The sequence below is a fragment of the Mesoplodon densirostris genome, chromosome 1 (genome assembly GCF_025265405.1).
Source record: "Mesoplodon densirostris isolate mMesDen1 chromosome 1, mMesDen1 primary haplotype, whole genome shotgun sequence".
Classification (NCBI taxonomy): domain Eukaryota; kingdom Metazoa; phylum Chordata; class Mammalia; order Artiodactyla; family Ziphiidae; genus Mesoplodon; species Mesoplodon densirostris.
The window spans coordinates 136,746,907-136,772,744 of NC_082661.1; positions in this window are offsets into that span (position 1 = coordinate 136,746,907).

The following is a 25,838-nucleotide window of genomic DNA, read 5'->3' on the forward strand; positions in this document are numbered from 1 at the left end:
TCTGCTCCCTTCTCTCTCTCTCTTTCTGGGATGCTCATTATTCTAATGTTGCCCATCCTAATAGCATTGGATAGTTCTCAGAGAATTGCTTCATTTTTTAAGATCTCAATTCTCTTTCTTCTTCTACCTGTGTCATTTCTAGATTTCTACCTTTGAGCTCACTAATTCTTTCTTCCTATGGTCTTCTCTGTTACTACTGCTTTCTAATGTGTGCTTCATCTTATTTACTGAGTTCTTCAGTTCCAGAATTTGTTTGGTTCTTTTTTAGACTTTTAATTTCTTTGGTAAAGTATTCCTTCTGTTCACTAATTTTATTCCTGATCTCATTGAACTGCTCTTCTGTGTTTTCTTATAGCCTGTTGAGTTTCTTTCTGATAATTATTTTGAATTCTCTGTCAGTTAGATCTCAATATTCTGTGACTTTAAGTTTGGTTTCTAGAAGATTGTCATTTAATTTGTGTGATACTATGTTACCATGGTTCTTCAAGCAGATTTGTTCCTCTGCATTTGAAGTAGTCAGCATCTTTTTCCTTTAGGTAAAGCTTTTTTTTTTTTTTTTAACTTGATTCTAATGATTCAACAGTTAGTAATTAGAAGCCTTTCTTTTGTTTTTCAGTAGGTGACTATATAACACAAGTTGGTTTTTTTTCATGTTTTTTTAACATCTTTACTGGAGTATAATTGCTTTACAATGTTGTGTTAGTTTCTGCTTTATAACAAAGTGAATCATCTATACGTATACATATATCCCCATTTCCCCTCCCTCTTGTGTCTCCCTCTCACACTCCCTATCCCACCCCTCTAGGCGGTCACAAAGCATGGAGCTGATCTCCCTGTGCTATGCAGCTGCTTCCCACTAGCTATCTATTTTACATTTGGTAGTGTATATATGTCAATGCTATTCTCTCACTTCGTTCCAGCTTACCCTTTCCCCTCCCCGTGTCATCAAGTCCATTCTCTATGTCTGCGTCTTTATTCCTGTCCTGCCCCTAGGTTCTTCAGAACCCTTTTTTTTCTTAGATTCCATATATATGAGTTAGCATAACAAATAGCACACGTTTTGTATTTCTCTTACCTGAATTGTCTCTGGTTGTACTTGATAATATGCATTTTTTCACCTTGCATCGCCTCTGACAGAGGTGTTGCCCTTTGTTCCTGCTGTTAATGCCTTCAGGGTCATTGGTGCTTTACTGCTCAGGATCACTGGCATCACAACCTGGGACCATGAGATGGGGAGGGAAAATTGGGGGACCCAGGGCTTCAGGTGCCTCTGCCAAGTCCAGGGTTGTAAGGTTTGTGTGTGTCATCACTGTGGGCAGGGAAGGCAGAGTTGTTGGGTACCTCCGCACCTGGAGGGAACAGGGTCACAGGTTCCTGTGCAGCTGCTCAGTTCCCTGTAGCTACAAGTGGCACTGCAACCAGGAGGTGGGAGTCTGTGCCACTTCCTCTGATGCTACTCGAATCTCTGAGGCTGTGAGCTCAGCCATCTGGCCAGAGGTCCAGGATCACAGGCACCACCTCTGATATTCCCCTGGTATCACTTTCTCTATGTGTTCCAGTGAACCCACCTTTAGATGTGTAGATGTGTGGACTTCCCCAGCATCCTGGTATGTTGAGTAGAGGCACCTTTGTTCAGTTATGGTTGTTTTACTGGTTGTAGACTGAAAGGAAGAGACAAAGGGAGCATATCAGACCACCATGATGCTTACATCACTTTAATATTATCTAATTTTTTTTTTGCGGTACGCAGCCCTCTCACTGTTGTGGCCTCTCCCATTGTGGAGCACAGGCTCCGGATGCACAGGCTTAGCGGCCATGGCTCATGGTCCTAGCTGCTCCGCAGCATGTGGGATCTTCCCGGATCGGGGCACGAAGCCATGTCCCCTGCATCGGCAGGTGGACTCTCAACCACTGCGCCACCAGGGAAGCCCTAATATTATCTAATTTTAAGCCTTACTATAAAACTACATTAATCAAGACAGCATCGTATTGGTGAAAGAATAGACACCAAGATCAGTGGAACAAAATGGGAGACAACAGAAATAGGTCCAAATAAATATAGTCAACTGACCTTTGAAAAATGAGCAAAGGCAACTCAATAGAGAAGGGACAGACTTTTTAACAATGGTACTGGAAAATTTGAATGTCAATATGCAAAAAACAAAAACAAAAACCCCAGACACAGACCTTACATCATACACAAAATAGAATTTAAAATGGATCATAGACTAAATGTAAAACTTTAAATTCTAAATTTTCTAGAGTAAAACATACAAGAAAACCTAGCTGACCTTTGGTTTTGCCATGAGTATTTAGATACAATATCAAAAGCATGACTGATGAAAGAAAAAATTGATAAATTATATCTGCTTAAAGTTAAAAACTTCTGTTATGCAAAAGCACAGTTAGGAGAATGAGTACCCAATTCTCAGACTGGTAGAAAATATTTAAAAACACTTATATGATAAAGGACTTACATTCAAATGTACAAAAGACACTTAAAACTTAACAATAAGAAAACAAACAACCCGATTAAAAATTGGCAAAAGGTCTGAGCAGATGCCTCACAAAAGAGGATATAGAGATAGAAATAAACATATGAAATGATGTTCAACATCCTCTGTTGAACAGGATTAGAGGATTGAAAATTAAAATAAAAATGAGTATTGGTACATACATATTGGAATGCCTAAATTCAAAAATTTATGGCAATAACAACTTCTGGGAAAGATGTACAGTATCATTATTCATTATTGGTTAGAATGTAAGGTGGTATAGCCACTTTGTACTACAGTTTAGCAGTTTCTTGCAAAGCTAAACATAGTTTTAGCTTATCATCAAGCAGTCATGATTTTGTGTATTGATTTCACTGATTTTAAAACTTCAGTAAACTCAAAAACTTGCATGTAAATGTTTACAGATGTATTCATATCACCCCAAACTTGATGCAACTAAAAAATGTCCTTCAATAGGTAAATGGATAAACTGTGGTATATACATATAATGGAATACTATTCAACAATATAACAAAATGAGCCATCAAGCAACAAAAAGACATGAAAGAAACAAATGCATATATATTGCTTAATGAAAGAACCCAGTCTGAAAAGGCAACATACTCTATATAGGAATCAGCTATATCAGTGGTCCCCAACCTTTTTGGCACCAGGAACCAGTTTCGTGGAAGACAATTTTTCCACAGATTGGGATGGGGCGGGATGGTTCAGGCGGTAATGCGAGCGATGGGGAGCAGCAGATGATGCTTCACTAGCTCGCCCACCACTCACCTCCTGCTGTGCGGCCCTTTTCCTAACAGGCCACGAACCAGTACCAGGGGTTGAGGACCCCTGAGCTACATGACATTCTAGGAAATTCAAACTATAGAGATGGTAAAAAGATCAGTAGTTGCCAGGGGTTTGGAGGAGGAGGGAGAATTAAATGGGTGAAGCACAGGGGATCTGGGAAAGCACTATGGTAGTGTAGTTATAGATACATGATATGTTGCTTTGTCCAAACCCACAGAACTTTACAGAACAAAAGTAAAAGTTCATGTATACAAACACAGATTACAAAAAAACAATGTATTTGTATTACATGTGTATGAAATGATCTCCCTGATATGAGTGGGAGCAAAAGTTACTGATCTAAGTAATTGAAATGAGTAGAGTCTGTAAGACTAAGGCAAAAAGAAACTGGATAAGCACCATGCCTCCATTTATAGTTATTTCCCAGGGATGTAACAGTGGGTCCATAATTCTGACACTGCTGTACATGTATACTTGAACAATTAAGCAAATGGGTGGCAGATGGTTGGAGCTAGGTTTCTCAGTGTTGGAACATGGAGTTAGAGATAAGCATGGGGGGAGGATTCTAGAATGATCTATGTAGTAAATGATTAGAGTTTGCGATTTCAGTATGAAGTCATGTTTAGCTTAATATGTGTGTGTATATGTAGCTATATATAGAAATGTTTATGGGTCTGTGTATAAACAAGTGTATACACACACACATATTTCCTTTTTCTGTCAGGTGAGATGGCTTACACCTAGTAGCAATAAGCACATCTAGCACACAGATCTTGGTTTCTAATGCTTTCTCAATAAAAGAAACAAGATTTTCTTGCAGAAATGTCTAATTCTAGGATTGGGGCATCAAGTATACATGATGAACCTGGAACAATCTGGTTGTACAAGAGAGCAAGGAAGTACTCCAAACAAAAACAAAAATGAAAACAAAGCCTATAATGATGGGAGTATGTCAGAGGGACACAGGTGCCATCTCAAAGAGCTCCCAATGGCCAAATCTGGAACAATATGAGCAGGGAAATAAGTACAGCAGTATTGGACTATAACCCAAGGTATAAAATAAACAACAATTAGTCTATTCTGATATAAATCAATGATGAATTAATAACTAACTAGAGAAGAAATGAAAAATACTCTGTTGAAGAAATCCAAATATATTAAATTATGTAGATTCCTCCCTCCTTAATTTTTAGTTGTACATATTGACTTCCTTCCAAAGAGTACAGTATGGAAAAGGGGATGGAAAAGGAGGTGAAGAAACCTGACTATTATTTGAGCCATATGACCATGGTTAATAGCAACAATATAAGCTGTGTTGATAGTATTTATCACTGATATGATGTAATGAAAATATCACTTTACTTCTGTGGTATTCCTCTGGAAAACCCATAACCTCAGTCTAATCATGAGAAAAATATCAGACAAATCCCAATTGAGAGATGTTCTACAAAATACCTGACCAGTACTTTTCAAAAAGTGTCAAGGTGATCAAAAAGAAGAAAAGTTTGGCAAACCTCTCACAGCCAAGAGGAGCCTGAGGAAACATGACAATTAATATGTATTGATTCTGGGTGAGACTGTGAAACAGAAAAAGGACATTAAGTAAAAACTAAGGAAATATCAATAAAGCATGCCTTTAGTTAGTCATAATGTACCAACATTGGTTCATTAATTGTAACAAATGCACCAAGCTAATATAAGACACTAATAATAGGGGAAACAGGGCATGGGGCATATGGAAAATCTTCAGACTGTCTTCACAATTTTTCTATAAACTTAACCATTTTAAAAATTAAAGTTTATTATTAAAACATTTTTACAATTAATTTAAGGTAGAGTTGATGTCATCTTTATCCAAAAATGTTCACATTTCTTTTCATCAAGGCCTTTAGCAATAATAATCACCTTATCCAATCAGAATTGAGGATTGGTGTATTTCTAATTTATTCTTTCTCCTTAGGGTGTTCTTTTGAAGTCCCATGCCAGAAGTTTGTTTTTGAAAAAGAAGAAGAAGAAAGAAAGAAACTATTCTCATTGGAAACCCTGATCTACAACCTTTGTTTTCCTAGCCTCCTGAAGCTGTCAAAACTCTGCACAGGTACTCCTGTTCTCAAAAGGTACAACAGGCAATTCTAGAAAATGTGTCCCCACATCCTCAGCTCACTTTTGTGAGGTTCCCTCCTTTGATTTATCTGTATTTTCATTCCACAATTCTTGTTGCCTGCATCTTTCTTATAAACCTTCAAAGTGATGTTTAAACAATACTATTTTTTTTCTATTTCTTCTCAGGAGGTTATCAGACCAAACCCCTACCCACCATTATAATAAGTGAATCCTTAAGGTATGTTTTTAAGCATAAATCTGCTTTCTAATGGGTTCTCCATGATAATTTAACTTTGAAATGTATTTCCTGGACTTAAGTAAATTATTTTAATTTATGAGATCATTCAGAGTTCTACATTTTGATGATAAGACTTAATACTCAAATAATGACAAATATGCCTTGGACAAAATTGACAATTGTGTTTTTGGAACTCAGATCATTTTAATTCTAACCTATTACTCTTCCCATTACATTATACTTTGCACAGATTGAATAAGAACTACCTAGACTGAATAATGTGTTTTCATCTGCTTTCTTTTTCTTTCTTGTAGGAAAGTATGGTCGAATGATAACTGAATTAGATGAAAAGAAATAGGAATATCTTTATAAACCTAGATTCTTAACACTGTCTTCAATCCAACAATGACTTCTGTACTTATGTATATGGTGGACTTGAAGGGACAAAATCAGTAAGGATAGCCAAATAAACAAGAATGAGTGGGAATTTATCTCCCTCATTTAAACTTTCATCGAGTTACGGCTATACTGTAGTTTAAAAAAAAATCTATTATATGGACAAGAATATATTTTAAAAGTAATTTGGTGAGCTTCCCTGGTGGCACAGTGGTTAAGAATCCACCTGCCAATGCAGGGGACACAGGTTCGAGCCCTGGCCCAGGGAGATCCCACATGCTGTGGAGCAACTAAGCCCGTGCACCACAACTACTAAGCCTGCACTCTAGAGCCCACAAGCCACAAATACTGAGCCCACATGCCACAACTATTGAAGCCTGCATGCCTAGAGCCCATGCTCCACAATAAGAGAAGCCACAACAATGAGAAGCCTGCACACTGCAATGAATAGTAGACCTTGCTCACTGCAACTAGAGAAAGCCCACACAGCAACGAAGACCCAATACAGCCAAAAATACATAAGTTAATTAATAAAATAAAATAATTTGGTAATTTTCTCTTCAATTACCTTTGCTATTTACATTTATTCACTAACTAGTTTTAAATATTATATTTATTCTTCAAATTTTAAAAATTTCATATTGATATGAGTAATTGGCAATAAATGTAGAATTTAATTATGTGTATTAATTGTGCATACTGCTACATTGCTAAACTTATTTACTAGTCCTAGGATATGATTTGTAGATTCTTTGGTATTTTCTACATTCTACATAGATAATCATGCTACCTATCGATACAGAAAATTTTATTTCTTCTTTTCCAATTGTATTTTTTTCTTGTCATATAGCTTACCCTTGATTTATTCCTGATACTCAGAAGTTAAAAGCTTTTTTTTTTTTTTTTGCTGTTAGGTATAATGTTACCTCCTATAGCTATTTTGTAGATGCCTTTTATCAGGTTAAAGGAAGTTCTCTATTCCTAGTTCTTTGAGAGTTTTTATCATGATAGATAGTTGGATTTTGCCAAATACTTTGTCAGCATCTATTGGGATGATCATATGATTTTGTCCCATAGTCTGTTAACACTGATTTGCATTAATTGATTTATGAATGTTGAGGCAGCTTTACATTGCTGGGATAAACCTCAGTAGGTGATGATCTAATATCATGTTTGTATATTGGTGGTTCAGTAACACAAAATGCAAGATGCGTATGTCCAGACAGCAAAGACTGTATGAGTAATGTATATTAGTGTTGACTTCTCTCAAGAATGCAGCACTTAGAAACTGGCTTAGAAATGTCTTAACAATAGTGCAATTCACATGGACTGTTCAAGGAAGAATTAAAATAAACTATTTTCTACTTTCTACTCTTTTTTAAATAACAGTAGTATTTGTCAATTATAAAATTTGATTAAACTAAAACATTTGAATTGAAGATATAAAAACAGACATTGATATTGATATTTATGTAAATGTTAAGTGCAATATAGTGAGTGGTGTGCAAGATGAAAGACTTATTGTGATTTTCAAGAAAAATTTTTCTCACTGAACACAGCTACAGATATTTCTGGCTGTTTTCAGGCATACAAAACCTTATAAGGAAACTACTATTGAGTGTGTGTGCAATTTCCTGTGTATGTTTGGGCATGAGATTAGAAAAGGAAGATATTAGTTGCATAAAGGAATTCCTTTCCTCTACTGTCATCTTTGAATACAAGTTGCACTCATTTAAAACAAATAAGCATAGTGAAACTTTCTAGAAAGATACTTTGACAGAATTCTGTTGTAGATAATTGGTTTTATAATAGATGCATAATTTGACCCTAAAGTAAAAATCCAAATTAACTTTTATTAAAAATAGTGATAGAAATATCTTATGTCACTGCAACACAATTTTTTTAAATAAACACTCCAATGATATGAATAAAAACAAATCAAATCTTATTCTGTAATTAAACAAAAATTAATCAAGTGAAGATAATTACTTCCATAGAAGTGAGACCTACTACAATGGGAAGACCTGCAGTGTTGCCTTCAGAAGTTACACCTCTTCGCCTGACACTTCAGCAGGCTTTTCAAACAGGACTTCCCACTAGGCCAGATTTTCTAAATCCTTCTAACAGCCAAGATGGTATTTCAGATAGTCTATGTTCTTCTGTTTATCCAGGAACTCTCCCATGAAGTTTAAAAGATCAGTTTCACTATTCTTAGAAGCCAAGATCTTCAGTTCTTGTTGGACCTTGCTTAACATGTTCTCCAATTACAGAGCAGACTTTAAAGCTTTGTATAAGAAAACAATCTCATTTTTTCTGAGTGTAACATTTAAAACATTTTTAAATATAATAATCTCAAGAATAAGCTTTTGTAATTTCATAAACTATAAGTTTAAAGAATATACTTCTGTAAGAAAGCCAATAATTTTATGTTTTTGTTTTTTTTTTAATAGTTTTATGTTTTAAAGCATCATTCCAGTGCACTTGATTGGATATTTGATATGGCTTTTTTTTTTTTTTGCCTTTTAATATATTGTTTACTCTTTTTTTGTAACAAATAAGAGATTCTAAAATGAATATATTAAAGGACTAAAACTCATATTGCTTAATCAGAAGATAATGATTTGAGGAGATGATAATATAACCATGCTAAACTATTTTTCCTCCATGGTGGGCCTCATTACATACAATTAATTTTCACCATGTTCTTTAAAAATGATTAACAACATCTAGTTCTTTAAATAATTCTGTTAATCTCTAAACTGGAAACACAGAATCATGAGAGTTAAACAAATATTGGTAAAGTTAATAGACTTCTGACAAGTTAAGACGCTTATTCAGATTTTGCTTTTCATAGCGTTTCATGGATGCTAGAAATACATTGTTTCTGGAATTTATTCAATAATTTTATGACTTTATGCTAATTTTTCTAAAGAAAAATTGTATTCACCTTTCTTAAAGGAAAAGAAAGAAGGAGAGAAGGAAGGTAGGCAAGAAGGAAGAATGTTCCACCTCCATTACTGCCTTTTGGGATGTTTTCCTTTGTCTACTTCCTCCTTAAATATAACTGAAGTAGGCACTGTGGGGTATAAACTTTTGGGGACCATGTAACTTTTGCACACTGCTCCCTGTTAGTGAAAATTTGGTAATCCAATAGTTATTTTTGGCTTTCACAAGACAGACTCATGTTTTCTTAGGAAATAAATTTTCCTTAGGAACTTAGTATGCTCATAGTGTCTGCTTCCAGTCTGTTCCATGTACCAGTGACTATTTCCCATGTTCTTTTCCATACACCATTTTTATATCTATGTTGTTACTTTTCATACTAGCTCTGCCTCAGGGAGCCCACAGTGAAATACAGCTCATGGCTTATATACCTTCCCCATTCACCCCGGTCCTGATCATGTGACGTTTGTACAATAAGGCATTAGCAAGTATATTTCAGAAAATTGATAAGTGCTTATAGATTGGGGTTCGATTCCTTGGAATGTGCTTCTTGGAATCCAGATGTAATGAAGAAAAGAAGCTCAAGCTAGAATACTCAGTAATAAGAGGCCATATGGATACAGATGCTAAAAAATAAAAATAGAGGCCTTCTTGGATGTACCAGCTCCTGCCAGCTCTATGCAGCTACATGAATAACTTCTCCTAACCCTGAAGAAAAGAACAACCCAGATGATCCTAGGCAACCCACAGAATCATGAGTAATAATAAATCATTATTGTTTTAAGCTACTAAGTTTGGGGGTGGCTTGTAACACAGGAAGAGAAATACACTCTTGCTTTCTTATATTAAAGATCATTAGCTTGAGGCCATGTAAAAAAATATGGTTGGATAAAGATTGGAGTCATCATCTTAATCTGCCACATTTTGGGTCCAGAGAACTGGACTTTTCAAATCTTTGAGTCCTCTAATCTCAAGGCTCTATGAGAATTATAGAATTATTATTATTAGAATTATTCATCTCTCTTTGCAACTTGCTGCATTTTATTTTTCTTTTTTTGTAATACCTTCTAACTTCCATTATACTAATAGTTGGTTATTTCAACCATTCCCCTAAAACTACTGGCTTGGTAGGATTACCTTCCTAGTTCTTATAAGTGGTAATTGTTCTGCCTGCAATTTTTGCTTCCTCTTTCCTTGATGTTAAATTACCAAGCTGGTGGAACACGTTTTATATTGTTAATGGGCACTCCCTGTTCCAACAAGTTGATCTGCTCTAACAAGGAGACCCAAAACATAATTATTCAGTAAGATGGAATTCTATTTCTCTCTAATGTAGAATGTTTCTTTTCCATGTTAACATTCCGAAAGCTAAGTTTCCTTTCTTCTCTTGTATTTTGATGGTTTGCTTTTTTTTGTGTGTGTGTGTGTTTGTTTTATGGTCAGCTCATACAGCACCATCATTATCTGCATTATTGAAGCTAGGTCACATGCACAACTGTACTATGACTTTAGGGAAGAGGAAAGAAACCATGCAGAAGGCGTGATTTATTCCTAAGGATCTGTTCCTGGAAGTCATATCACTTTTGTTTGCCTCCCATTGGAGATAACATGGTTATTTGGCCTTGACAGAAACTCTCTACCAAAATTTATCAGCCTTTTCATGTCTAGGCCTTGACCTTGTCCCCACTCTTATCTTTGGCCTAGCCCAGTCTTAGCAAGAATCTTGCTAAGTAAGTTTAGTGAGAAACCTCCAACCCTAGATATCTGATATCCCACCTGTGATGTCTAAGTCCTTGGCCTGTCTTTAGCAAAAATCCCGTTAGAAGACCAGATTAGCAAAAATTCCCCTACCTTTGATGTCTTCTCTTAGTAATTTTCCATCCACTGACCCCTCACCATGCTTCTTGGCTGTAAATCCCCACTTGTCTTCATATTCAAAATTGAGCCCAGCCTCTCTCCCCCATTGCAATACTATTGCAGTAGACTTGAATAATGTCTCCCTTACCATTTTAACAAGTGTCTGAATAATTTTTCTTTAACAGTGTCATTTAACTTAAAGGGAGATTCTAAAATACAGGGTCACAGAACAGCCATGTGACTGGTACTTCTAGTAATATGAGTGAAGGAGAGAAATCACTCTGGTGGAGACATGGCTGTCTTGGCTACATGGCTAATGGATACAATAAAAATTCATACTAGTTCAACTGTCACAAGATTAGCATAAGCATCAAAAGGTAACAGGAATATTTCTACCCTAATACAAATATTTACTTTTCATTTCAGATAAATTATAAATAAATCACTTCATTTAAAGTAGTTTATTAGAATTCCATGGAGTACATTTACAAGTTTTACCTGTATGAAATGGTGTTACATAAATCCTATACTATTATACTGTTTGAATAATAGGTAAAATGTAAAAAAGACATAGGGAAGATAAAGTTATATGCTTAAAATGCTTTAATTTTATATTTCATTTAATTTTCTCATCAATAGAATTTTATTTTGCAGTATAAATAACTAAGTAATTAATTTGGTCACAACTCTTGATTTTCCACAACTTCCTTTCCATTAGGTTCTCATTAATATTATAAAGCTAATGAATTTCAATCCACAGTTGTGATTAATGTAAGGAAGTAAAGAGATAAGCATTTTAAAACAGGAAAATATTTTTAAGTAACTTTAAATGGCAAATCCAAACAAAAACTTTAATATGCAGAAAAACGCATAGTTCTGTTAAAGCAATATTGAGTCTTGATTCATATTCGAATATTTTATCTTCAGTAACTTCAAAACAAAGAGAAAGTGATTTGAACAGATGTGATCTTAGGATTCTCCTCTTTAATGAACATTATGTTGAGCTACCACAGGCCTAAAACTCAAGAAGAAAAAAAAGTGAATTTTATGAAGTCACAGAGGAAGCTCAAAGCTGATTTATCATGTGGCATGCCTGGGCACCCCAAATAGGATGGTTAAAATAAATGTTTCATGCTGATGAAAAACACTGAAAAGCAAATAATATAGTATTCCTTTCACTAAATAGAGTCTTTCTCTGAATTAAGTTCCACAACAAAATAGGGGAAACCTCTGTACATGTTATAAAATAAATCTGAAAACTTTTACTTATGTATTCTATGGCTATCATGCTTTTGTATTGTAACCTTTAAGTGACATCTTTTTTTTTTTTAATTTGCAGTTAGTCTGAGTCACTGTCATTGTACAAACTCACCACCTGACATTCTCATAAAGATAATCCAACCACTGAAAATATAGTGCTTCTTCACTGGCTAAGAGCACAGACCCTGAAGTCAGATTGCCTAGTTCGTATTCTAGCTGTCATTTGTGTGTACTTGGGGCAGGTTATTTAATTTCTCACCTCCTCAGTTTCTTCTATAAGTGGGGAAAATAATAGCATTTACATGACAGATTTGTGGAATAAAAATATATATATTTGAGATCTATTTGTCTATCTATCTAATCTTTGTAGAACAGTGTCTGGTACATAGTAATACATGATAGCTATTTTTATTTATTCAGCACATATATTTTGAAAGTCTCTTCTTTGTCCAGATACTAGGATGGGTCTTGAGTATACCACAGTGCACAAACATAAACCCACTTCACTCATGGAGCTTTGGGGCTAGTGGAGAAGCCTAATACCAAACAAGTAATTGAAAGGATGAAGCTGTGGCATGCTATGTTTACTAGACAGTGGGGGCATGTAGGGTGAAGAGGGTGAATAGGCTAGTCTTGAGTAAGTCCAGAGAAGGTATCCTTGATTAAGAGACTCTTCAATATTGACTTGAAAGATGATAGAGTTGGCAGGTGAAATGGGAAAAAAATTATTCACTTGGAAATGAAAGATAAGAGAGCATGGTTTAGAAAGAACAAAAATATGTCCCTTAGAGCTGAAACAAAGAAGGAGTATATGAGATTGGAATGATCTTAAACACAGCACAAATATATTACATATATACAAATCATAAATTTACTTTCCTATTCTTTTCCTACAATTGAATTTAGAGAAGGAACATTCATAGGAAAGTTCTAAGCAAAACAATTTCATTCTGGAATAAAACTACATGGAGATCAATCTCATACAAATTAAAATCTGAATGCACATTTTTCAGAGGTTCCTTATAAAATATGTACCAAAAGTTTTTCGGAGCAGGAGGAGAAGCAACACAAGAATAATATGTCAATGTTGTAATTAAAAGTTGCTTTATAAAAATAATCTAAAACACTGACATACTAAGAATCACAGTAGAAAAGGCCTTTAAGAACTGAAAGCGCATAAGGTAATAGATTTTCCTGACATTTTGTCTTCATAATTTCAATGCTTTCCAAAAATAAGTATATTTTTATTTTCATTAAATTCACATACATAAAAGACATACAACTCAAAAGATTGTGTTACTACTGATATTTCTCAAATGACTACATTGGGATAGAAACAAAATCTTGTTTACAACTTTGGAATTAAAGTTGAAATGAATATCTCAAGACATATTGACAATACAGTCTAGGCTGAAGAGATAAAGAGGCAGTGTTGTAAGTATAGTGTTTAGATAGAGAAGCACAACTTGTTTGATGAACCACCTAATGATTTGATTGTTTACCAAGCCTTCAGTGTTCAACAGACTCTATCTCTGAGCTGTTCCATGCCTCTTTAAAAACAACAACAACAACAACAACAACAAAACACTCCTAACAAAACTAAAACTCTCTGTGATGTTATCTAGACTCTCCTTACTCAACTTTGTATTCAATATCTATGTATTTTAAAAGGGAAAAATGCAAACTGTATTTATAAAATAATCTACATAATAAAATTGAACAAATATTATCTATTTATCAGATAATTTAAATCCTTAAAACTGCTGTTTCACAAAATAATACCAGTATACTATAAGTAATAGCAAAATGAAATAATATCTTTCAGAAGTTTTTCTATGAAGGGTATGTACTGAAAACACTGCTCATTCCTCCTAACTTATTATTTCTTACTGATAAAAACAAAACAACAAGCTTAAAATGAAGGCATTTATGCTAAACCCCATGTCACTAAGCCAAAGATTAATTACAGTTTCAGCTCTCCCAGAAATGGAATCTTAAACCAGTCAGTCAGGAATGATGTTAGTGAGGTAATCTGCCAGATAGATCCCTGCCACCCCCTAAGGGGAAGTGACCTTGCCAAGACCAATCTTTTTGCTAGTGTAACTTCCTTGCTTCCACTTCCTTCTGTCTGTGAAAATCTTTTATTTTGCACAGCTCCTCAGAGCTTCTTTCTATTCCTAGATTGGATGCTGCCCAATCCTCTGAATCACTGAATAAATCCAATAATACCTTTAAAATTTACTCAGTTAAATTTTATTTTTTGACATTATTGTCTTCTAGTTATACCACAAATATTACAAACATTACCTCCAGAGTATTGATTTTACTAAGAAAATCTTTAGGATGTATGGTTATTTACTTTCAATTCATAATCAACTTTGGTATCTAGGTTATATTATTTTGGTCTCTTGTCCAATGATAAATAATAAAGAGCCTGGCCAGAAATAAATTCTGATGGGGTTGGAGGTTTGTTGAAGTAGAATATATATTCTAAAAGGCTAATTTTTGATAAGGGGCTGTGATGTCAGCTTAATAGTACAAAGCCCCTACTACATATCTTCCTGCATGGAAGAGCAGATTAATCCCATTAAATATTTAGGAAATTAAATAGTTTTATACTATTTAACATAGTAATTTACCCTTACAAAAATGCATGCCTTTTACATATTAAAATTCTTATCTCTAGTATTATTAGAAAATGTGTCATTCTTATTCATGGTTCTTTACATTTTTTATTTACAGACTTAGTATAAGATTAGAATTTGGGTGGGGAGGGCAAAAACATTCAGTTCATAACAACATTAGAGAAGAGAGAGTTCAGTTAGAATTGTAGAATATTTGGTTATTTGGGGTCCTAGATATGTCAGTATTAATAAAGTAGGTAAAACTATTTTTTTCAAAAAGTAATAAAAGGAAGAATGGGGGGGTAACTCTAATGTTCATCAGAATTAAGTGCCTCCCAAGATGACATATTTAAAAATTTATCCTGTCTTAGAATCTCTATTGCAAGAAGTTTTAACTAATTTTAAGGATATTGACATTCTCCTTTAAAAGAAGGGGGTTAGCTCTCTATACAAATTGTCATGTGATGTCTTTTTCTTAAAGCTAAATTCAAGGAAAAAAAGCTATATCATTTTTTCTTTCAATATATGTTTGTGTTCTTTGCATGAATATTGAGATCTTATAAATGTTTCTACCTGCTCCTACCCCGTCCATCTCTCATGTGACCACACAAGTTTTTGACCAGATAAATGACAAATTTGTGCCTCAACTTCAAAAAGTGTGCAGTAAATTTCCTCAAAAGCCGAATTTTATATTTTGTCTTGATTTTGATCCTATATGTGTGCATGGTATGTGCATGCATGTATGCATGGTGTGTGTATGTGCATGTGTGTGTGTACGTGTGTGTGTTATTTTGAATATTGAAAGAAAAACAATAAAAACATAGAGGATTTGAAAAATTACCATACTTTCCTGAATAAGAATCGAATATAGCATTATTTTCTCATGTGTTTCAAGTATTTTATGATAAAAGTAATAAAATAAGGAACCCTCCTACACTGTTGGTGGGAATGTAAATGGGTATAGCCACTATGGAGAAAGTATGGAGGTTCCTTAAAAAAACTAAAAACAGAACTACCATATGATCCAGCAATCCCACTCCTGGGCATATATCCAGAGAAAACCGTAATTCAAAAAGATATATGTACCCCAATGTTCACTGCAGCACATTTTACAATAGCCAAGACATGGAAGCAACCTAAATGTCCACCAACAGAGGAATGGATAAAGAAGATGTGGTACATATATACAATGGAATATTACTCAGCCATAAAAAAGAATGAAATAATGCCATTTGCAACAACATGGATGGACCTAGAGATTATCATACTAAGTGAAGTAAGTCAGAGAAAGACAAATATATGATATCACTCATGTGGAATCTAATTTTTAAAAATGATACAAATGAAATTATTTACAGAATAGAAACAGACTTACAGATACTGAAAACAAACTTATGGTTACCAAAGGGGAAACATGGGGGGAGGGATAAATTAGGAGCTCGGGATTAACATACACAAACTACTATAACAGATAACCAAGAAAGACCTACTGAATAGCACAGGGAACTCTACTCAATATTCTGTGATAAGCTATATGAGAAAAGAATCTGAGAAAGAATGAACATATGCATATGTATAACTGGATCACTTTGCTGTACACCTGAAACTAACACAATATTGTAAATCAACTATAATCCAATAAAAGTTTTTTAAAGCAATAAAATAATTAGAAATAAATATTTTCCATCTGCTTTGATCCTGACTTCTTTTCCCTTTCTTTCTACTCTATTCCAAATGTAAATAACATCATGTTTTCATTATGAATGGCTTTTAAATATTGTTATGGTTTTATATACACATAGTTTATTAAAAATTAATATTTTTGAAAACTATGAAAGCATGTTCATATTTATATCACTCCATTCTTTTTGTAGCTATATGCTTTTCCATATATAGTCATAGATCCTTTTTTCAACCCCAGTATTTAGTCTAGTATATCAATACATCATATTCTATTTCTTCGTTTATAGTTAATAATTTTATCTCCAGTAAGTGCTATAACAAATATTACTGTAATAAATGCTGTGCCTTGTGTGTGTCCTAAAGACCCTATGCCTGAAAGTAGGATTTCAGACTCTTAGAATACATTTTTAAATATCCATAGGTCATGTGAAATTGCTTTTCAAATTGAGTAGTTTCATTCATTTCTAGACCCTTGAGAACTGCATATTTTATTTTTTTCTAAAAATGGTAGATAAATTCTTTAAAAAGAAAAACAATTTCAGATATATTTTTTTCAATATTTATAATATACACACTATTAACCATGTCTTTTATTTTCTATATTCAGATGCTTTGACATCATGGGGCCTTGATGACCTTAAAAGGACTGCCTCTCCCAGGGTTAGCTAATTCCTAGAGAAAGTAAAACAGTTCACCCTTGGAGAATGCCTTTGATATTCACACCAACCAATCCAGAACCCATATCTACAACCACTTATTTTATCAGACTCTTACACTCTTGGCCACTATCCATCTGCCCTACTCACCCCAGGGCCAGGTACTACGTAACTAAGGACAGCTGCTCTGCCCCAGAACCTGATGAAATTATTTGAACTATCCAATCCTTAACCTACATACCCTGTCTTGCCTGTTTCTTCCTACAGAAACCATGATAAAGGCTCAAACCATGATAAAATCTCTCTCCCTTTGCCTTCTCACTGACCCTGGTACCTTCCCATGTGGCCCTGTGTTTATAGGACCATGCCTACTGTATACAGGGAACTTTAGTAAAATATTTTCCTTCGTGACAGTCATTTTCGTGTCTGCATAACTTAACATACCTTACTAAAATGAATCTGGGTAATTTTAGAACACATGCATGCACATACACACACAAGCACATAATCTTCTTTTTGTTCTTACATAGATTTTGTGTCTTGTATTAACCTTGTCTGATTTGGGTATCAGGGCTATACTAGCCTCATACAAAAGTTGGGAAGTATTTGTTCCTTTTTTAAATAAGACTCTCGGTAGGCAGTTTTTTTTGTGGAAAGTTTTTTTTTTTAAATTATAAACTAAATTTCTTTAACAGAAATAGATCTACTGGTCATTAATATCTTATTTGGTCAGTTTTGTTCATTTTTTCAAGGTATTTATCTGTTAGTGACTGACTGGCTGTAGTTACCAATGCAACTTTGTTCATAATGTTCTCTTACTGTCTTTCTGATCAGTACAGCTATCTTCTCTTTTAATACTTTATTACATACATTGAATACTCAAAACATCCAAAACTCCAGTGTTGGAATGATGTGGTTCCTGCTTGGTACATGTTCTTTTGCTATCAAACTCTATCAGAAATCTTTTATAATGTGACTTACTATTGCTTCACTATTGTTCTTAATACTAAAATTATAAAGGAATGTGTATGAAAATAAAGATACTGAAATGGTAATCATTCACATAAATTATTTAAGATGTGATCCACAGAAATGTTGGGAGGGAGTGGTAACTGAGACAGAAAATGAAAAGAAACCAGTTACAGGGGTTATCAAACCAGTTACCACTGTGGGTAACTGGGGTTTAGTTCCAGAGGACAGCAGTGATCATTTAGAACAAGCACTTCAGAAACATCCAACTGCACACTGAGAGACCATGGATATTTATCATATTAATTCCTGTCTACCATTATCTGATGGCTACACCCAGGGGCATCAAAAGTCCATCGGTTTTGGATTGCCAGCACAAATAAGTAGAACGGGCTTTAGCAATCAGAGAAAAGACCCCCAATGATGAGACTCAACTGCTGACAGTGGGTTATCTGGCCAGCATGCACAGAAATCATAAGGCTGAGAGGATTTAGTGAGACATTGAGATCTCAGATGCAGTTGATATCCTTCATTATTTCAAATCTCATGCTCAGATAAAATTGGACACCCACATCAAGAGTAGATTAAAGAGGTAGGGTCAGCTGGGGCTTCTACTATGAATGTACCACAGTCCAACATCTCCTCTGTCCAATCCTGCTTCCCTCACACTGCGTAGGTATTGAGTCTACCCAATAAAACTCCGGCACACAAATCTCAAAATCTCAGATTCTGTCTCCTGAGGAAATCAACTAAGGACATTTCTCAACAATGAACTGCATTATACAGATCTATATCTATAGATGGAGGAGTAAAAGATGACAGCAAATGTATTCCTACAAGTTGTCAGAAATGGTTGGCTATTGGAGAGATTACCCCAGATGGTGGAATAGAAGGAGGTATGCTCACCCCTTCTTATGAGAGCACCAGAATCATGATTAAATGCTGAGCAACCATTGACAGAAATGCTGGAACCTGCCAAAAAAGATAAACTACATCCAAAGAAAGGAGGCCACAATGAGACAGTAGGAGGGATGCAATCATGATAAAGTCAAATCCCATACCCACCAGGTGGGCAACCCACAAACTGGAAAATAATTGTACCACAGAAGTCCTCCCACTGGAGTAAGAATTCTGAGCCCCACATCAGGCTTCACAGCCAGTGTGTCTGGCAATGGGAGGAAGAGTCCCCAGAGAGTCTGGCTTTGAGGGGAAGTGGGATTTGATAGCAGGACTTCCACAGGACAGGGGGAAGTAGAGGCACCACTCTTGGAGGGTGCACACATTTTCATGTGCATCAGGACCCAGGGGAAAAAGGCACTGATCCCATGGAAGACAGGGCCAGACTGACCTGCTAGTATTGAAGGGTCTCCTCAAGAGGCAGGGAGTGACTGTGACTCACTGAGGGGACAAAAACACTGGCAGCAGCAGTGGGAAGCATTCATTGGTGTAAGCCCTCCTGGAGGCCATCATCAGCCCAACCAAACAGACTGTAGGCACCAGTGCTGGGCTGACTCAGGCCAAAGAACCAGCAAGGAGGGAACACAGCCCCACCTATCAGCAGACAAACAGATTAAAGTTTTACTGAGCACAGCCCTCACCACCAGAGGGACAAGACCCAGCCCCACCCACCACCAGTCCCTCCCATCAGGAAGCTTGCATGATCCAATTAGATAGCCTCATTCACCAGAGGGCAGACAGCAGGAGCAAGACAAACTAAAATCCTGCAGCCTGTGGAAGAGAAGCCACAATCACAGAAAATTAGACAAAATGAAATGGCAGAAGAATATGTCTCACATGAAGGAACAAGATAAAACCCCAGAAAAACAACTAAGTGAAGTAAGTAGAGACAGGCCACCTTCTGGAAAAATAATTCAGAATAATGGTAGTGAAGATGATCCAGGATCTTGGAAACAGAATGGAGGCAAGGAAGAAGAAGATGCAAATAATGTTTAACAAGGACCTAGAAGAACTAGTTTAACAAAGATCTAGAAGACTAAAGAGCAAATAAACAGAGATGAATAATACAATAACTGAAAGGAAAAATTAACAAGAAGGAATCAATGGCAGAATAACGGATAAGTGATCTGGAAGACAGAATGGTGGAAATCACTGCCGAACAGAATAAAGAAAAGAATGAAAAGAAATGAAGACAGTCTAAGAGACCTCTGGGACAACATTAAATACATCAATGTTTACATTATAGGGGTCCCAGAAGGAGATGAGAGAGAGAAATGACTTGAGAAAATATTTAAAGAGATAATCACTGAAAACTTCCCTAACATGGGAAAAGAAACAGTCACCTAAGTCCAGGAAGTGCAGAGAGTCCAAAGCAGGATGAACCCAAGGAGGAACACACAGAGACACACAGTCATGAAACTAACAAAAATTATAAACAAAGAAAAAATATTAAAAGCAAAAAGGGAAAAATGACAAATGTTCCCGAACATAAAAGGGAACTCCTATAAGGTTATCAGCTGATTTCTCAGCAGAAAATCTGCAGGCCAGAAGGGAGAGGGACTATATAATTAAAGTGATGAAAGGGAAGAAACTACAACCAAGAATACTCTACCTAGCAAGGCTCTCATTCAGATTTGACAGAGAAATCAAAAGCTTTACAGACAGGGAAAAGCTAAGAGAATTCAGCACCACCAGACTAGCTTTGCAATAAATGCTAAAGGAACTTCTCTAGGTGGGAAAGAGAGCAGCAACTTAAAACAACATTGTATATATATACCTGCTATATCAAAGCCTCATGGGAACAGAAAACCCCAAAACTACAATAGATACACACACACAAAGAAATAGCAACCCAAACACAAACCTAAAGATGGTCGGCAAACCAGAAGAGAAGAGAACAAAAGAGAAAGGGAAGAAAAAAGACTGACAAAAAAAACCCAAGAACAATTAGAAAATGGCAATAGGAGCATACATATCGATAATTACCTTAAATGTAAATGGATTAAATGCTCCAACCGAAAGACATTGACTGGCTGAATGGATACAAAAACAAGACCCACATATATGTTGTCTACAAGAGGCCCACTTCAGACCTAGAGACACATACAGACTAAAAGTGAGGGGATGGAAGAAGGTATTCCATGCAAATTGAAATCAAAAGAAAGCTGGAGTAGCAATACTCATTACAGACAAAATAGACTTTAAAATAAAGACTGTTATAAGAGACAAAGAAGGACAGTATATAATGATCAAGGGATCAATCCAAGAAGATATAACAACTGTAAGTATATATGTGCCCAACATAGGAGCACCTCAATACATAAAGCAAATACTAACAGCCATAAAGGGAGAAATCAACAGTAACACTATAATAGTGGGGGAGTTTAACACCCCACTTTCATTAATAGACAGATCATCTGAACAGAAAATCAATAAGGAAACACAGGGCCTTAAATGACACATTAGACCAGATGGACTTAACTGACATTTATAGAGCATTCCATCCAAAAGCAGCAGAATACACATTCTTCTCATGTGCACATGGAACATTCTCCAGGACTGACCATATGCTGGGCCACAAAGCAAGCCTCAGTAAATTTAAGAAAACTGATATCATATCAAGTATCTTTTCCGACTACAATGATATGAGATTAGAAAAAGGCTACAAGAAAAAAACTGTAAAAAACACAAACACGTGGAGGATAAACAACATGTTACTAAACAACCAGTGGGTCACTGAAGAAATCAAAGAGGAAATTAAAAAATACCTAGAGACAAATGAAAATGAAAGCACAATGATCCAAAACCTATGAAATGCAGCAAAAGCAGTTCTAAGAGGGAAAGGCTATGGCAATACAATCTTTCCTCAGGAAACAAGAAAATTCTCAAACAACCTAACCTTACACCTAAGCAACTAGAGAAAGAAGAACAAACAAAACCTAAAGTTAGTAGAGGAAAAAATTATAAAGATCAGAGCATAAATAAATGAAATAGAGATGAAGAAAACAATAGGAAAGATCAGTGAAACTAAAACATGGTTCTTTGAAAAGACAAACAAAATTGATAAACATTTAGGCAGACTCATCAAGAAAAAAAGGGACAGGACTCAAATCAATAAAAGCAAAAACAAAAAAGAAGTTACAACTGACACCACAGAAATACAAAGGCTCATAAGAGACTACTAAAAGCAACTATATGCCAATAAAATGGACAACCTGGAAGAAATGGACAAATTCTTAGAAAGGAACAATCTCCCAAGCCTGAACAAGAATGAAATAGAAAATATGAAGAGAAAAATCACAAGCTCTGAAATTGAAACTGTGATTAAAAATCTACCAACAAATAAAAGCCAAGGACCAGATGGCTTCACGGGCGAATTCTATCAAACATTTAGAGAGGACCTAACACTTATCCTTCTCAAACTCTTCCAAACTATAGCAGAGGGAGGAACACTCCAAAACTAATTCTACGAGGCCAACATCACCCTGACACCAAAACCAGACAAGAATGTCACAAAGAAAGAAAACTACAGGCCAATATCACTGATGGACATGGATGTAAAAATCCTCAACAAAATACTAGCAAACAGAATGCAATAGCACATTAAAAGGATCGTACACCATGATCAAGTGGGGTTTATTCCAGGAATTCAAGGATTCTTCAATATACGCAAATCAATCAATGTGATACACCATATTAACAAACTGAAGGAGAAAAACCATATGATCATCTCAATAGATGCAGAGAAAGCTTTTGACAAAAATTCAACACCCATTTATGTTAAAAACCCTGCAGAAAGTAGGCATAGAGGGAATTTTCCTCAACTTAATAAAGGCCATATATGACAAACCCACAGCCAACATCGTTCTAAATGGTGAAAAACTGAAACCATTTCCACTAAGATCAGGAACAAGACAAGGTTGCCCACTCTCACCACTCTTATTCAACATAGTTTTGGAAGTTATAGCCACAGCAATCAGAGAAGAAAAGGAAATAAAAGGAATCCAAATCGGAAAAGAAGAAGTAAAGCTGTCATTGTTTGCAGATGACATGATACTATACATAGAGAATCCTAAAGATGCTACCAGAAAACTACTTGAGCTAATCAATGAATTTGGTAAAGTAGCAGGATACAAAATTAATGCACAGAAATCTCTGCCATTCCTATATACTAATGATGCAAAATCTGAAAGTGAAATCAAGGAAACACTCCCATTTACCATTGCAACAAAAAGAATAAAATATCTAGGAATAAACCTACCTAAGGAGACAAAAGACCTGTATGCAGAAAATTATAAGACACTGATGAAAGAAATTAAAGCTGATACAAATAGATGGAGAGATATACCATGTTCTTGGATTGGAAGAATTAACATTGTGAAAATGACTCTACTACCCAAAGCAATCTATAGATTCAATGCAATCCCTATCATATTATCACTGGCATTTTTCACAGAACTAGAACAAAAAATTTCACAATTTTTATGGAAACACAAAAGACCCCGAATATCAAAAGCAATCTTGAGAATGAAAAACGGAGCTGGAGGAATCAGGCTCCCTGACTTCAAAATATACTACAAAGCTAAAGTAATCAAGAGAGTATGGTACTGGCACAAAAACAGAAAGATAGATCAATGGAACAGGATACAAAGTTCAGAGATAAACCCACGCACATATGGTCACCTTATCTTTGATAAAGAAGGTAGAAATATACAAAGGAGAAAGGCTAGCCTCTTCAATAAGTGGTGCTGGGAAAACTGGACAGGGACATGTAAAAGTATGAGATTAGATCACTCCCTAAAACCATACACAAAAAGAAGCTCAAAATGGATTAAAGACCTAAATGTAAGGCCAGAAACTATCAAACTCTTAGAGGAAAACACAGGCAGAACACTCTATGACATAAATCACAGCAAGATCCTTTTTGACCCACCTCCTAGAGAAATCGAAATAAAAACAAAAATAAACAAATGGGACCTAATGAAACTTAAAAACTTTTGCATAGCAAAGGAAACCATAAACAAGACCAAAAGACAACCCTCAGAATGGGAGAAAATATTTGCAAATGAAGCAACTGACAAAGGATTAATCTCCAAAATTTTCAAGCAGCTCATGCAGATCAATAACAAAAAAACAAACAACCCAGTCCAAAAATGGGCAGAAGACCTAAACAGACATTTCTCCAAAGAAGATATACAGACTGCCAACAGTCACATGAAAGAATGCTCAACATCATTAATCACTAGAGAAATGCAAATCAAAACTACAATGAGATAACATCTCACACCAGTCAGAATGGCCATCATCAAAAAATCTAGAAACAATAAATGCTGAAGAGGGTGTGGAGAAAAGGGAACACTCTTGCACTGCTGGTGGGAATGTGAATTGGTACAGCCACTATGGAGAACAGTATGGAGGTTCCTTTAAGAAACTACAAATAGAACTACCATATGACCCAGCAATCCCACTACTGGGCATATACCCTGAGAAAACCATCATTCAAAAAGAGTCATGTACCAAAATGTTCATTGCAGCTCTATTTACAATAGCCAGGAGATGGAAGCAACCTAAGTGGCCATCATCGGATGAAGGGATAAAGAAGATGTGGCACATATATACAATGGAATATTACTCAGCCATTAAAAGAAACGAAATTGAGCTAACTGTAATGAGGTGGATGGACCTAGAGTCTGTCATACTGAGTGAAGTAAGTCAGAAAGAGAAAGACAAATACTGTATGCTAACACATATATATGGAATTTAAGAAAAAAAATGTCATGAAGAACCTAGGGGTAAGACAGGAATAAAGACAGATCTACTAGAGAATGGACTTGAGGATATGGGGAGGGGGAAGGGTAAGCTGTGACAAAGCGAGGGAGTGGCATGGACATGTATACAGTACCAAATGTAAAATAGATAGCTAGTGGGAAGCAACCGCATAGCACAGGGAGATCAGCTCGGTGCTTTGTGACCACCTAGAGGGGTGGGATAGGGAGGGTGGGAAGGAGGGAAATGCAAGAGGGAAGAGATATGGCAACATATGTATATGTATAACTGATTCACTTTGTTATAAATCAGAAACTAACACACCATTGTAAAGCAATTATACTCCAATAAAGATGTAAAAAATGATTAGTGATTACAGACACCATAACAAATATGATAATAATAAAAATAAAACGAAAAACAAAAAAAAAACACTAATTGCACCTCAACATAGGGTGGCGAGGGAAAGAACATCAGCTAATTTCAAGATCATGTGGATTGGCGAAAGATCACCATAAATATTCTAAAATGAAGAAATATGGTTTAGAGTATGATTACACGACATATAAAGTCATATTTCTTTGTTTAGTGCCTCTTCTAATCAGTAATCCAGACTTCTTATTAAATAGGAATAGTGCTAATGTCCAAAATATATATTGTAGGGCCTCCCTGGTGGCGCAGTGGTTAAGAGTCCGCCTGCCGATGCAGGGGATACGGGTTCGTGCCCCGGTCTGGGAGGATCCCATATGCCGCGGAGCGGCTGGGCCCGTGAGCCATGGCCGCTGGGCCTGCGCATCCGGAGCCTGTGCTCCGCAACGGGAGAGGCCACAACAGTGAGAGGCCCGCATACCGCAAAAAGAAAAAAAACCAAAAAAAAAACCAAAAAAAAAATATATATATATTGTAAATATTCTAAAACTTTATATCTATATCTATCTATATACACATATATACATATACATATACATATATACATATATACATATATATATACACACACTGTATATACAGGCATACCTCATTTTACTGCACTTCACTTTGCTGAACTTGGCAGATACTGTATTTTTTTACAAATTGAAGA